Consider the following 13,940-nt stretch of genomic DNA (forward strand, 5'->3'; position numbering starts at 1 on the left):
GGCCACAATGGAATGATGGTTACATATTTGCTAAAATGTTTCCAGTCTAGGACTTCCCAAGTGAGTGGCAGATATGCCTGGGAAAGTCACCCTTGAAACCAAAGAGGGGAGGATGCACACCAAAAGAGAATCTGGTTTTTTACATTGTAGTTGTAATGGGAACAATCACTGTTGCCAAATGTAAACTTCTTAGGTTTGTAAAACCCCAAATAACACCACTCTCCATAGATAAAAATGTATATTTGAAGGAAATAGTTTTACAGTCGAACTAGAGATTGTCATTGCCTCTCAGAAACAAAACAATGTTATCTGTCCAAGAAAAAACACTCTTTGAAAGTGCTTTCCTGAATCGTGTTGACTCTTCAGTGTGTCAGTGGGCAGGTCCCGGCTGTGTTCGCAGCTTTGTGGTCTCCTCCGGGCCTCTGGGGGTGGCTTTGAATGGGACAGCTTCACAAAATCTGCATGAAAATTGGGAATTGTCAAAGTAATTTGCCATTTACTGACTTGCTCTCTATGCCTTTTGTGTTTTGATCAATAAAAACTTAAATCCTTTACCCAGTTTAGTAACAACCTATTCTAAAGCATTATATTCCCCCTAATGTTTTTCGAGCTCTGGTTGTACAGTTATCCATTTTCAATGATATTCATTTTAAAAGGTTAACAAACGAGAAACTAAACCAACCATACAAATAACAGCCTAAAGAACACTTTCCAAAATGTGTTGCTGTAGTGCCATTTCACATTTAATATTCATGCAGAGGAAAGCTAAAGGCCACCAAACCAGGTGGATAAAATAGTACTGCATTTTATGACTCATTCTTACATGAAATCTCTTAAATATTGCTAATGAAGCCGGCTCCCCCGCCACAGCCTTGCCGGGCGCCCTTTCGAGCTGCTTCAGTTCCATTTCCCTGTCTAGCAATTTGCCCCAGGCCCCTATTAAATGAATTATCACGGCCCCTAAATCATCTCTGCGGGGGTTTCCTCTAATCCCATCAAGACACTTACACTCCCTTTCTTCCCTCCTGGTGACATAATGAATGATTATTTCATGGGGAGCCATTAAAGAGGCCCCTCTGGAAGAGGGGAACGCGCGCTGCCGGGGCGGAGGCGCGGCGCTGGGCCACGGGGAGGCCGGGTGGGCACCAGCGCCGCCTCGGGCTGACGGGGACAAAGAGGCCACGCCGCCACCAACTGCCCTCCCGGCCGCCCGAGGTGGGGGTTCCCGCAAGCGGCGGGCCGAGGGCCTCCCGCTCCAGGCCTCCCCGTGCGCCCGGCCTGGGTAGCGACTCCGGGAGCCCAGGAACGCTGGGCAAGGAGAGAGAATATAAATGTTTTCCTTAACCAGAGGAAACACAGCACTCACAAACCACTTGCGGAATAGATTAAGCTAATTTATTAAACACAGTTTGCCTGGTGACTGAGCTGAGCTGAGTAATGATTTACAATTTAAAAAAAACATTAATAAGAGAAAGTCAGGGGCCACCGTGGCCCTAATCATGGGGCCATGGCAGCTCCAACGGGGATGGGGCGCGCGTCCCGGCGCTGGGTTTGGGGCCAAGGGTGGCCTTAGGCCTGCGGCATCGGTAAAACTTCGCAGCCGTTGCGGAGCCGAGGCCCCCAGCTCCGGGGAGGTGGCGTCCAGGAGAAGACAGTTGGGCCCTGGGCGGGGGAGCCATCTCCAGGGAATCAGGCAGAGGGACCCTCTTCCCCAGACGGCGGGGTGGTTTGGTTGGGGGGGTGGTGTGTGTGTGTGTGTGTTCTACGTGTTGTTTCTGAGGCGCTCAGACCTCCCTTCGCATACCAGTGCTGGGTATTCTGACAGTGAAGTAACATAAAACAGTTTCCAGGAAATTTTGGAAATTGAACTTGAGGACACGTGTCTTGAGTAGCGATTCTCAACAGCGTTGGGTGGCAGCAACCGTCTTTTCATAACAAATACTTCCTAATGCCCAGCGCGGTGGCTCACGCCTGTAATCCCAGTTCTTTGGGAAGCTAAGGTGGGAGGATCTCTTGAGCCCAGGGGTTCGAGACCAGCCTGGGCAACACAGTGAGACCCCCCCTCTCTACCCAAAAAATACAAAAATTAGCAGGGCATAGTGGCACACGCCTGCAGTCCCCGCTACTCAGGAGGCTGAGGCAGGAGGATCACTTGAGCCTGGGAGGTCCAGGCTGCAGTGAGACGTGATTGTGCCATTGCACTCCAGCCTGAGCAACAGAGTGAGATCGTGTCTCAGAAAAAAAAAAAAGAAAGAAAAAGAAAGAAAAAGAAAAAAGTTGTAATATCTTTTACTATTCCAAATAAAAATATTGAATAATATATCCTACATGTGATTTAGAAAAAGAGAAGATAGAAGGAAGGAAGAAAAGAGAAGCAAAAACATGAGGGCCTAACTATAAACAACAACACAAAAGGTATAATATAACAAAAATATGGTAAAATACATGTTTCAATGGGTACATTCTCCGTCACAACAACTAAGAAATGAAGTAATCAAATAATCTCACTGCCTTTTTTTTTTTTTTTTTTGACAGGCCCTCACTCTATTGCCCAGGCTGGAGTGCAGTGGTGCCATCTTGGCTCACTGCAGCCTCAATCTTTTTGGGCTCAAGTGATCCTCCCACCTGAGCCTCCTGAGTAGCTATGACTACAGCCACGTACCACCACGCCCAGTTAATTTTTGTATTTTTTTGTAAAGATGGGGTTTTGCCATGTTGCCCAGGCTGATCTTGAACTCCTGAGCTCAAGTGATCCTCCTACCTCAGCCTCCCAAAGTGCTGGGATCACATCGCTTTATAACAAATGTTGATTTAAGAGAAAGCTTTCAGTTGATTGTTGTTGACTCTTTTTCTTTATAATCAACGTTATGAAATAAGGGCTGAATAAGGATATTTCCTCATACATGTAGAATCATCCAAATGTGACAGCTGTGGTTGGGACAACTCAAAGCCCAAGAGCTACATTGCATTGTTGTCCATAACATGATTTTCTAAAACGGTGAGCAACTCTTGGTCAGGTTCCAGACAAAACTGTGTACATGGTAGTTGTATTCCTGGAAAATTTAATGTACATTAAAACTAGGTAAAAACACTTTGTGCTCATATGAAAAATGGAGCTAGAGATAATTATCAAAGGCTTTTTCACCTACATGAATATCTGATGGAACATTGGGATGTGTTCTGAAGGACCTGGAACAATTGTTTGAGTGCCAATCTACTGCCTTTTTGGGATGGACACTACCCCCTTTGAAACTTGCTGGTCTAGAACACTGGTTTCTAAATTCTTTGCCTTAGAATTTCATGGAAAGCAGAACATTTTACATATGACATTAGAGGGTTTGCAGGCCTCTTGAAACCCATTCATAGACCCTCTATCAAGTCTATGTATTCTGAATTCTAAACCCTTGGTGCACAGCAGAAATTGAGAGGCTAGAATCATAGAATAGGATAGAACCTTACCTGGATCTTCTGAGGAAAATCAGCTCATCCAAGGTCTAAAGGCCATATTCAGATTTTGAGTTTATTTGTTTATTGTGGGAAATTAGTCATCTTCCTGATTCTGGAAGTGGAAACTAAATTACTTTAGTCCTTAAGGTGGCTCTAACACACTGTTTACTTCTACTCAACTTGTGATCAATAAAAACCCTAAACCTATTCTACTTGTTCTGGCTAAAAATGTTTGACCTTTGTACTTAGGCAGATAATTTTTTGTATTGAAGTGTGGGGCTTTACATTTAGTATCTATTAAATATCTTCCTGTTGAAGATGACCCTTTATCCCGGCCTTGTCTAGATGTTTTTAGATACCAATTTTGTCTTTGAATTCATAAGCTTTCCTTTCTAGTTGTCTGTCACCTGCATGTCAAAATGTTAGAATTAATTATTATAAAAAGGAAAACTGAGATAGAGGCTTCTTTTGCCAATGCTATATCACTGGTAATAATAGGGATATGTTAGCTTTTTCTAGTGTATACAGGAAAAGCCCCATTAATTTAGTGTGTATATCACTGCATATTTAGAGCTGAAAAATAAGGCTCTGTGCATTATAATGGTGCTTCCTTTTATGTTGTCAGAAACATTTGATTTTTATTTAATTAACTTTTATTTAATTAACTTGTTTATTTTGAGATGGAATCTCACTCCGTTGCTCAGTGCAGTGGTGTGATCTCAGCTCACTGCAACCTTCGCTACCTGAGTTCAAGCAATTCTCCTACCTCAGCCTCCCAAGTAGGTGGGATTACAGGCATGCACCTCCACACCCAGCTAATTTTTGTATTTTTTTGGTAGAGATGGGATTTTATCATGTTGGCCAGGCTGGTCTTGAACTCCTGACCTCAAGTGATCCAACTGCCTGGGCCTCCCAAAGTGCTGGGATTATAGGTGCGAGACACCATGCCCAGCCTGATTTTTATTTTAAACGTCTTTTAGAAGATTGCTATTCCCCACTCTCAATGCTGGGATTTTGTCAGTTCTAAAAATAATATTGTACCAAATTCAAATATGTTTTATAAGAAGTTTTCCACAACCCTGCCATTCTAACATAACTGTTTTTATTTTTTCACGTTTCTTTCCACAGCTTCTACTTTTTGTTTAGGCTTTTACATATTGCATGCCCAATTTTCTACATCTCTTTCTAGTTCCCTGTTAGAAATGGGTGTTAGCCTGGATTTACTCTTAAGCATGTGCAATTGAACTAAAACAAGCAACAGAGTGTCTTCCATATATACAGCTTTGCCTAAGTGGGCTAACAAGTGGGCTGAAATCTTTGTAGGCCTTACAGAAAGTGATCACCATAGAAAGGAGGTAGAACTGTCATGTGAACTTAGCAGCTCACTTTTTAAAGAATCATCAAACATCTACATAAGTCAGAAGTGTATGGGGGGGCAACGGGGTCTTGAGCTGCCAATTTAGAAAGCCCTGAAGTTGTGATTTGGAACATTTTGGTTTAGGGAGCCCAAACTAAAGTCTGTGTCTTCGGTTCTGCTCAAGAACAGGGTGAGGGGGTAGGAAAGGGTGGTAGAGAGGGCGCTTGGATTCATTTTTGGTTTTGGAGGGCGCTGGGACAGTTGGGGAAATCACCTCCTCATTAGAAGCCCTTTATAGGCCGGGCACAGTGGCTCATGCCTGTAATCCCAGTACTTTGGGAGGCTGAGGCAGGCGGATCACCTGGGTTCGGGAGTTCGAGACCAGACTAGCCAACATGGCAAAAACCCATCTCTATTAAAAAAAAAAATACAAAAATTAGCCAGGCATGCTGGCATGTGCCTGTAATCCCAGATACTCAGAAGGCTGAGGCAGGAGAATCACTTGAATCCGGGAAGCAGAGGTTGCAGTGAGCCGAGATCGCGCCATTGCACTGCAGCCTGGGCGACAGAGTGAAACTCCGTCTCAAAAAAAAAAAAGAAGAAGCCCTTTACTTTACTTCTGTTCGTCTCCCCCTGGAACTTTCTTCAGGACCCAGGTGAGTGGCTACAGCCTAGAGATGCTTGTCCACAGCCCAAGGAAGTCTAAGCTAAAGTTTCATTTACAATTTATACATGCTTTTCTACCCTCTTATGCTGAGTATTTTATAGAACATCTCTGCAAATATCCTTTATCTTTTAGAAAATTGATAATAATGGTGGCTATTATTTATTGGGCATCTAGTATATGCCAGGCAGTGTACACTTATATTATTATGCTTCACAACAATACCATGAGATAGGAGTCATTATGTCATTTTCACAGTCCAAGGTCATGTCACTATATAACATTCTGTGTCTGTTTAAGACTATATAAATTTGAGCAATATAAAATGACATCACATGTTGGGCGTGGTCATGCCTGTAATCCTAGCACTTTGGAAGGCTGAGGCAGATGGATCACCTGAGGTCAGGAATTCAAGACCAGCCTGGCCAACATGATGAAACCCCATTTCTACTAAAAATACAAAAAAATTAGCTGGGCGTGGTGGTGGGAGCCTGTAATCCCAGCTACTCAGGAGGCTGAGGCAGGAGAATCGCTGGAACCCAGGAGGCGGAGGCTGCAGTGAGCTGAGATCATGCCACTGTACGCCAGCCTGGGTGACAGATGAGACTCTGTCTCAAAAAAAAAAAAAAATTAAAATAAAATGACATCACAATATGCCAAGGCTTTTCTCTCATTCGGGAAGACAAGAGAAGGTAAACAGAGAGACCTGGGGCTTTTCCAAAGCGGGAAGGATAGTGTGACTGCTCTTACTGACTTCTTTCTGCATAAAGCACAGGATGTTTCTGGAGTAAGCGAAGGGCAGACTCTTGGAAACTTAGCAATAGGAAATGATCTTGAGACAATGAAGCTTAAGAGACAGAGCTGGCATATTTTCAGGATGTAAAATATTGGACTCGGAATATATAAGTTGTAGCACAGAATGTCTCACCAAACCACTGGGTGACTACAAATCAGTTACCGAAGTAAATCCCTCCAGCCTTAGGTTGCGTCAATGTTTGATGAATAAATACATGATGATTTTTCAGACTTGCTAAGAATTCCTTATAAGAGAGGAATAGGAAAAGCTGACCTTGTTTAGCATATGCAGTGCTTCTCAGCCTTTGAATGGAAACACTCAAACCATAAAATGTAATTCTGTTTTGTCTCACCACTTAAGTTTTTGACCAAGAGTTACCCTTGTCAAGCTCAGAAATCATTCTGGGTGATGTAAAGCAGGTTATAGGGCAACCCAGTTCCATAATTGAATAAATTATAAGTTTTCAAATGTTCCTTGCTCCAGAAATAAAAATAATTGGCCAGGGTCTTTTTGAGGTTGGCCTCATCCATAATCTGAGTCCCTGCCTGAGGCAGCTCTAATCCCACGAATGCATGACTAGCACAGTCATATTTTTGCTGTGGCCCCTGGAAACACCAAGAGTCTTCCTAAAAATCAACCCCAGACTTTATAGTATTATCAGGTTTTCTCTGTAGGTGGCCGGGATTGCTGTCATTATTCCAGCTTACAATGACTTCAGAGCTCCAGGAGAAATTAGGCCCTGATTCAGCCGATCCCCAGAAACCCCATTCAAGGGAACCTGGGCATCCAAAATGTTTTCTTTAGCAAGTTAAGTCAGTGTGCTTAGTTCTGCCATCTGCACCAGAAAAGACTGTGGGTCTGGTCACAAAACCTAGGACATTTCCATGTCCTGATGATTTATTACCAGGGCAAACAGAAATATTGCAGACCACAATATCATTTATCATTTAATTACATATCTTTCTGGAAGACAACATACACAACCAAAGAGGCAATTTAGAGATGGCTTGTCTTTTGCTCTGGGCCTCAGTTTCCTTGCCTGCAGTAAGAGAGGCTTGGGCAGAATGGTCTCTGGATCCTGAAGGGCTCTTTAGCCCTAACCTTCGAGAGTCTATAGATACATAGGGAGATGAAGCTCTTACATGGAAGTGGCCTTCTTGAGCTATAGTTTCATTGGTACCACCTCCTATCTGTGCTACGCAACTGCTTAGCCTCATCAAGCCTCAGCTTCCTCATCAGCAAAAATGGAGATAAGGACAGTACCAACTTCATAGAGTTAATTGCTTGAATTATTAAGGTAATGCATGTGCACGCCAGAGAAGGAAATCTCAGAGGGCACTCAACTTATATGCGCTGTTATAATGATTATGGGGCCATCTCATTGTAATCACTTTTCTTTGCTTATTTTCCTCCTTGCTCCCTATCTCTCCTTCTTTGCCTCCACATACTTTTCATCACTTATCTTTTCAAATTTACTTTTACCACACAAACCATCTTCAAGAGATAAACTTTAAAGAAACCAAAAATGAAGGATTCCAATATCAAGTTCAAGGATGATTGATTTCAGGACCCAATCCTAGATCTTTCAAGGTGTATTAGTTCATTCTATGCTGCTATAACCAAATACCTAAGGCTGGGTGATTTATAATAAACAGGAATGTATCCACTCACAGTTGTGGAGGCTGGGAAATCCAATATCAAGGTGCCAGTATCTGGCATGGGCCTTCTTGCTGTGCTATAACATGGTGGAAGACATCACATGACAGAAGCAAGGGGGGTAGAGAGAGAGAGAGAGAGTGCAAGAGGGGCCAAACGCACTCCCATGATAACAAGCTGCCTCTCATGATAATAGTTTCAGTTCATTCATGAAGGTGGAGTCCTTGTGACCTAAACACCTCTTTAAGGTTCCACATCCCAATACCATCACAATGACAATTACATTTCAGCATGAGTTTTAGAGGGGACAAACATTAAAATCATAGCACAAGAATTGTAAACAATTCCCTGCACTTTTTTTTGCCTTATAGTATTTGCATATCTACTGCCTCCGTCAAACCATTTATATGGTTACAAACATGTAGGTTGGGGTGTTAATGTTGTGGAGATGTTTAGGAACAGATATTTCTTTTGTGTACCTTCATATTTCTATGTGTTAGAACAGGAAGGGTTGGATTCTCCTTAAAAGACTCTGTCTGGATGAGGACTACTGTTAGTTAGTTTGTTTGTTTGTTTGAGATGGAGTCTTGCTCTGTTGCCCAGGCTGGAGTGCAGTGGCGTGATCTCCGCTCACTGCAAGCTTTGCCTCCCAGGTTCACGCCATTCTCCTGCCTCAGCCTCCCAAGTAGCTGGGACTACAGGTGCCCGCCACCATGCCTGGCTAATTTTTTGCATTTTTAGTAGAGACAGGGTTTCACCTTGTTAGCCAGGATGGTCTCGATCTCCTGACCCGGTGATCCGTCCACTTCAGCCTCGCAAAGTGCTGGGATTACAGGTGTGAGCCACTGTGCCCAGCCGAGGAGGACTACTGTTTTGGCAATGTTTGTGGAATCTTATTTTCTTTGTGATGGATTAGGAATACATAACATATGAAGCATTTTCCTTTTAAGATTTAAGTGTTTTCTACTTAGTCTACCACAGGTTAAATAAACATTCCTGTGAAGAAGCTCTTTAAAACATTTATATTTTCTCCTTCCCACATACCTCAGCAAATCTTAATTAGTGTCATTTGCTTCAAAATATGCCCAGTTCATTTCCAGGCTGCCAAGGCAGAGTCAGAGTTCAAGTTGCCATATGTTGATGGGAACAGGTCGACAACACTCTTCCCTGTCCAGAAGACATCTTCCTTGGTCCCTGAGCATTTGATAAAACCCACTTTCCCCATTTGCTCTGTAAATTCATTTCATCTGTACTATCTCCTCTTGGAACCAGGTATCTTTGGAACAGAAAACCGGGAAAACAATCATGAGTGGCTGATGTCCTCCAGTCTTGCTTACTGACCAAAATATCAGCTACTTCATGGGATTCATCTATTAGCCTTACTATGTCATGCACCATAGAAAATTACACCTAATAGTCTCTAGGCCCCTTCTTAGGATGTTGTTAATTATTTCTATGATACAAATGCAAGAAATAACCAGAACACTAGCAATGCAGCATGACAGAATCAAGCAAATTTGGAACAAAATATTAGATTTTTAGCGTAAGCCAACCAGTAAGTCATTCTCTTTCTTGCTTCCTTGACAACAACGGAATGGGTTTTTCCTCTTCTACTTTTAGCTTCCTTTATGAAAAATGCCTTGGAATTATGGTCCTTTCATGGTTTTCCACAATGAATGTTGCTCCCTTCTGCCCTTTGTTTGGGAGAGATATTCTAGCCACAGCTGAATGAATATTGTTCTTTGTGGCTGGAAATGCAGAAAGTGAGATCTGGAAACTTGGTGTGGTGGGTATGGGGTGCCCCACTCTGAGCCCCTCTTTAAGACCAAGGCATTTATTCCTAGAACTGCTGGAAGTGTTGTTTGCTGAAAGCTCTTAACAAAATATCTCTCCAGGAATTGTCCTATGCCAAAGAGAGCTGCCTTGCCAGAAGTGACACTCCCTTCCAGGAGTCAGCCTGCATCCAGTGGCTGTCAAAGGGGGAACAACTCTGCAGGATCATCCGGGCCCCTGAGCTCTCTGTAGACCAGCTGAAGCGACCGCATGGCCTCAACTTCTCCTTCCACCCATTCCTGTTTCCTGCCCTCCCTGCTCAGGGGTAACTCCAAGAGCACCCTCCAGTAAACCTCTTGCAAGAAATCTTCATCTCAGAGTCTATTTCCTGGGGAGCCTGACCTATAACACTCAGACTAAAAATGTTAGAAATCATATGAAGCAGCTTAAAGTGAGTCTTAAGTCCCCATATTTACTTTTTTTCTCCTAGTAATATTATACTCATTGGGCTAAAATACAATGAAGAACTTTGAAGTGTTAAAGAACTTTGGGATATCAGTTGCAAAATAGAAAAAAGATATTGAAGTGTATGAAATGATGTCAACAAATGAGAAATTCATTGTAGAACATTCTTTTTTTTAACAAAAGCACCCAACTATCACTTTAAAAATCAGAGTTGTGAAAAACATAAATTTTATCAATTAGAATATTATTATAAGAAATTCTGAAACAAAGAGCTGTCTTAGTACCTTGATATTTTTAGTGTTGTTTTAAAGGAGCGAATTGCCTATTATAATAAATGCTTAGTGATTAAAGCAGCTACCTGCCATGGTCAGCAAGGGTGGAGGATGAAGGAAGAAGAAATCAGCTTCCAATGAGAAAACTAAGGCACCAAGAGACTTTTGTTTTAACAGTTTGCTCCACATGCACACCTTATCAGGACTGTAATTTTAAAACTTTTTTTCAAGTAGTTTATTATAACAACATTCAATGATGACTATCTCATTCAACACATAGTTATAGCAAAAGTAATCATGACTGATTTCTTTTCAGGCACAATGTATGTATCAAAATAGGGAATAGGCCTCTTTTTTCCTTAAAAACAAGCCTTTACTGGAACTCTTTTTTTTTTTTTTTTTGAGATGGAGTCCCGCTCTGTTGCCAGGCTGGAGTGCAGTGGCACGATCTCAGCTCACTGAAACCTCTGCCTCCCAGGTTCAAGTGATTCTCTTGTCTCAGCGCCCTGAGTAGCTGGGATTACAGGCACACGCCACTATGCCTGGCTAATTTTTGTATTTTTAGTAGAGACAGGGTTTCACCATGTTGGCCAGGAAGGTCTCAATCTCCTGACCTCGTGATCGGCCTGCCTTGGCCTCCCAAAGTGCTGGGATTACAGGGGTGAGCCACTGTGCCTGGCTACTGGAACTCTTTGAAAATTCATTTATATAAGTCATATCTCAAAACATTATAATAATGTTATATTATTATTATTATAAATAAAATCATACAACACCAGAGTATACAGAGTAAACAGTTAAAATTCCCTCCTCAGAGCTAATCACTGTTCTGCTCATTTTCAGATCCTTTTTTATGGGGGTCATAGTTATTCTGGGATCTATATATATATACACAGCATGTCTTTCATTGTGTTTTCTCTTGTATTCTTACATTAATAGGATCATTCTATTGTATTGTAACTTGTACTTGTTAACTTAAGGTTTTATTAAAATTCTTTTTAACCTATTAAATTCAAAATCACACTGTGGTATTCCCAACTACTATATTAAAATTAAATTTGATGCTACATTGACCCTAGGGATGTTAACTATTTTGAGGAATCAAACTGCTTATCTAAGTGAAACAAATTAACTATTTCAGTTTTCTAATATAAATTCTAATTTTTCTCAAAATGCAGAGAATTACATTTTCCCTTTTCTTTTCAGACTGATTCATTTGAGACTGACACCAAAAATAATTATTTTTTAAAATATCCAAGCAAAATTAAATCCAGTTCTAATCTTATTCTCAAAATGACCTTAATATTTTCTTTTTGCCTTGGTATTACCCTGCCTCCTCCATAGATGTGTGTTAAAGGAAAGGCTGGAAGGGAAAAAACTAGTTTCAGCCACCCAATTTTTGCTTATATTTGTTTTCAAATCCAAGTGGCCTTTCCTTTTCAGTAGCAAAGGTCCTCTCTCCTGCTCCATCACTGGTCTGTAAAGTAAATTGCAAAAAGCTACCAAAGTCTGGCTACATCCTCATAGCGACTGTTTAAACCCATTACTTTCTCTTTTAATCAAATCACTGTTGTGTCAAAATATACGATTCTCGCCATGAATCTCCCCAGCTTGTTACAGGTCACCGGTTGCACCTTGAAAATGTTTGCTCTCCTAAGCGTCTTCTCTCCAGCCTCCAGCTAAATTGCTCCACACCAAGCCTGATCATTTTTCTATACACATAGGCCTCTAATTGATATAAACATAATGGCAACGAGAACCTGTACTTTACAAAGAGAGGAAAGGAAAATGCCTGGTCAGTAAGTATGTGAAGCATCATTTGGATGATGGCGAATGGGCATTTAGGCAGATATAAGCATTCATATCATATTAAGAAAAAAAAGCAACCTCTGAAAATTCCTTATCCCTGAATTACTGAGAGATTTCAGCCTTTATTCTTTTCTGCTTTAAGAAATGTTTTATATAAAGCCGCCAGAGGGCCAGTAAGGAAAATAGTAATTATGTTTAAACAGCCAACACTTCACTAACATAAAATATTTGTACAGGCTCTTAAACATGAAGTTAAGTGCCAGAGGCTATTTTCATTGTTTAATGTATTAAGTAAATAAAAATGTATCTAAGATGTGGACACACAATTAGTTTTGAGTTATTTATCCTGGAGTTTGTATGGTTTAGAAAAACTCCATCTTCTTGGCTGCTGCTGTCCTAATGCATTTAACTTCAGCCATCAGCTATGATTAAACACCTGCTGTTGTGGGGAAACAAAGCACACTAATCCAATATGTATTTCTGACATCTTAAATATCACCCAGTCCCCTGACATCAGGCACAGCTTTGCAGCGGGATGGAATTCCAGAGCATATTTTTCTAATTTATGGATGGACAATAAATCAAAATTAAGCCTTGGGCAATGAAATATACATCAGTGCAGAATGAACTGACTGCAAACGAGGACCCTGCACAACCGAGGGGAAAAGGATATATTAATGGAATCCTAAGCTGCAAACACTGAAGTGAAAATTAAGGAAGTTTATTTCACATTTTATCCTTATGAAAACAAAAGATGGAAAACGAAAAGTTTTCTGTTTTTTCATGCACAGCACCAGAGGAGCACATTTACATTTTTTAAAAAGTGATTGTTTCCAAATGCTGTTATGTGAGTGATTAAAAAATCTCCTCTGCTCTTTTTCTTATTTTCAATATTTAAGAGAGTTTGAAGGGCTTAGCATGGTTTCAGTGTTGCTTTTCTGGAAGAATGAACAAAGGCCATTGTTGACAGTCGTCAGCTTCTCCTGGGAGGGCAGCCTTCCATTCAGCTGGACTGGCTGGGCTGGGAGCTGTCCAGTGCTGAATGAATCTTCCTTGGACTGACCTCCAGCTATCCTGGAACCTGGAGACAAGAGGTGACCTGAGAGCTTTGTTCTCATCAACGGCCCTCAGGAACCTCATGTGTAGGGCCACTACCCTGCTCTGGCCACCTGGCTCTGTCCACCCCAGACCCTGGGCTGAGGTCATGTTGCAGCTGCAGAGGTGGCTTATCCTTCTTGCCCTTGATGTTACCAATCACCATATGTCTTCAACAGAGCATGCCAAGGCAAGAACCATCATCTTTATCAGGGATAATGTTTTATGTTTATGAGCATGTCATGGCTCTTAACAAATATTATCTCTTGAATCCTCACAGCATCTCTGTTATTGGAATAAGTGGCAAATATTTATTTAATTGCTAGAGACAGGAATACACAGCCATAGCAAAATTGAGAGCTTTGTCTTGGGCTGCATGAAAAATGGTGGAATTGGTGAAAGGATCCCTGCTGACTGGCTTACAGTTCTAGGTCTCACCTAGACAGCAACCCCACCCCCAGCTGACAGAAGTATCTTTAGCTTATTCTTCCTAAGGCATTTGCATCTATAGAACTATTATTTCTGTAGATTCATATGTTACTGGCTTACTGACATATGGTATCTATTTATGAATAATTATTTACATAGACATGTTATTGAGAACAT

General features: G+C 41.4%; 1 long non-coding RNA gene across 1 annotated transcript; it reads right to left on the bottom strand.

Moving 5' to 3' along the window:
- Positions 1 to 382: 382 nt before the first annotated feature.
- On the bottom strand, positions 383 to 8,095 carry LOC129527932 (uncharacterized). Its single transcript, XR_008673036.2, has 3 exons — positions 7,936 to 8,095; positions 3,460 to 3,559; positions 383 to 458 (listed from the first exon to the last, which is right to left on the bottom strand). It is a non-coding gene; the product is annotated as an uncharacterized lncRNA (long non-coding RNA).
- Positions 8,096 to 13,940: the final 5,845 nt, after the last annotated feature.

Source organism: Gorilla gorilla, chromosome 19 (genome assembly GCF_029281585.2).
Source record: "Gorilla gorilla gorilla isolate KB3781 chromosome 19, NHGRI_mGorGor1-v2.1_pri, whole genome shotgun sequence".
NCBI classification, from domain to species: domain Eukaryota; kingdom Metazoa; phylum Chordata; class Mammalia; order Primates; family Hominidae; genus Gorilla; species Gorilla gorilla.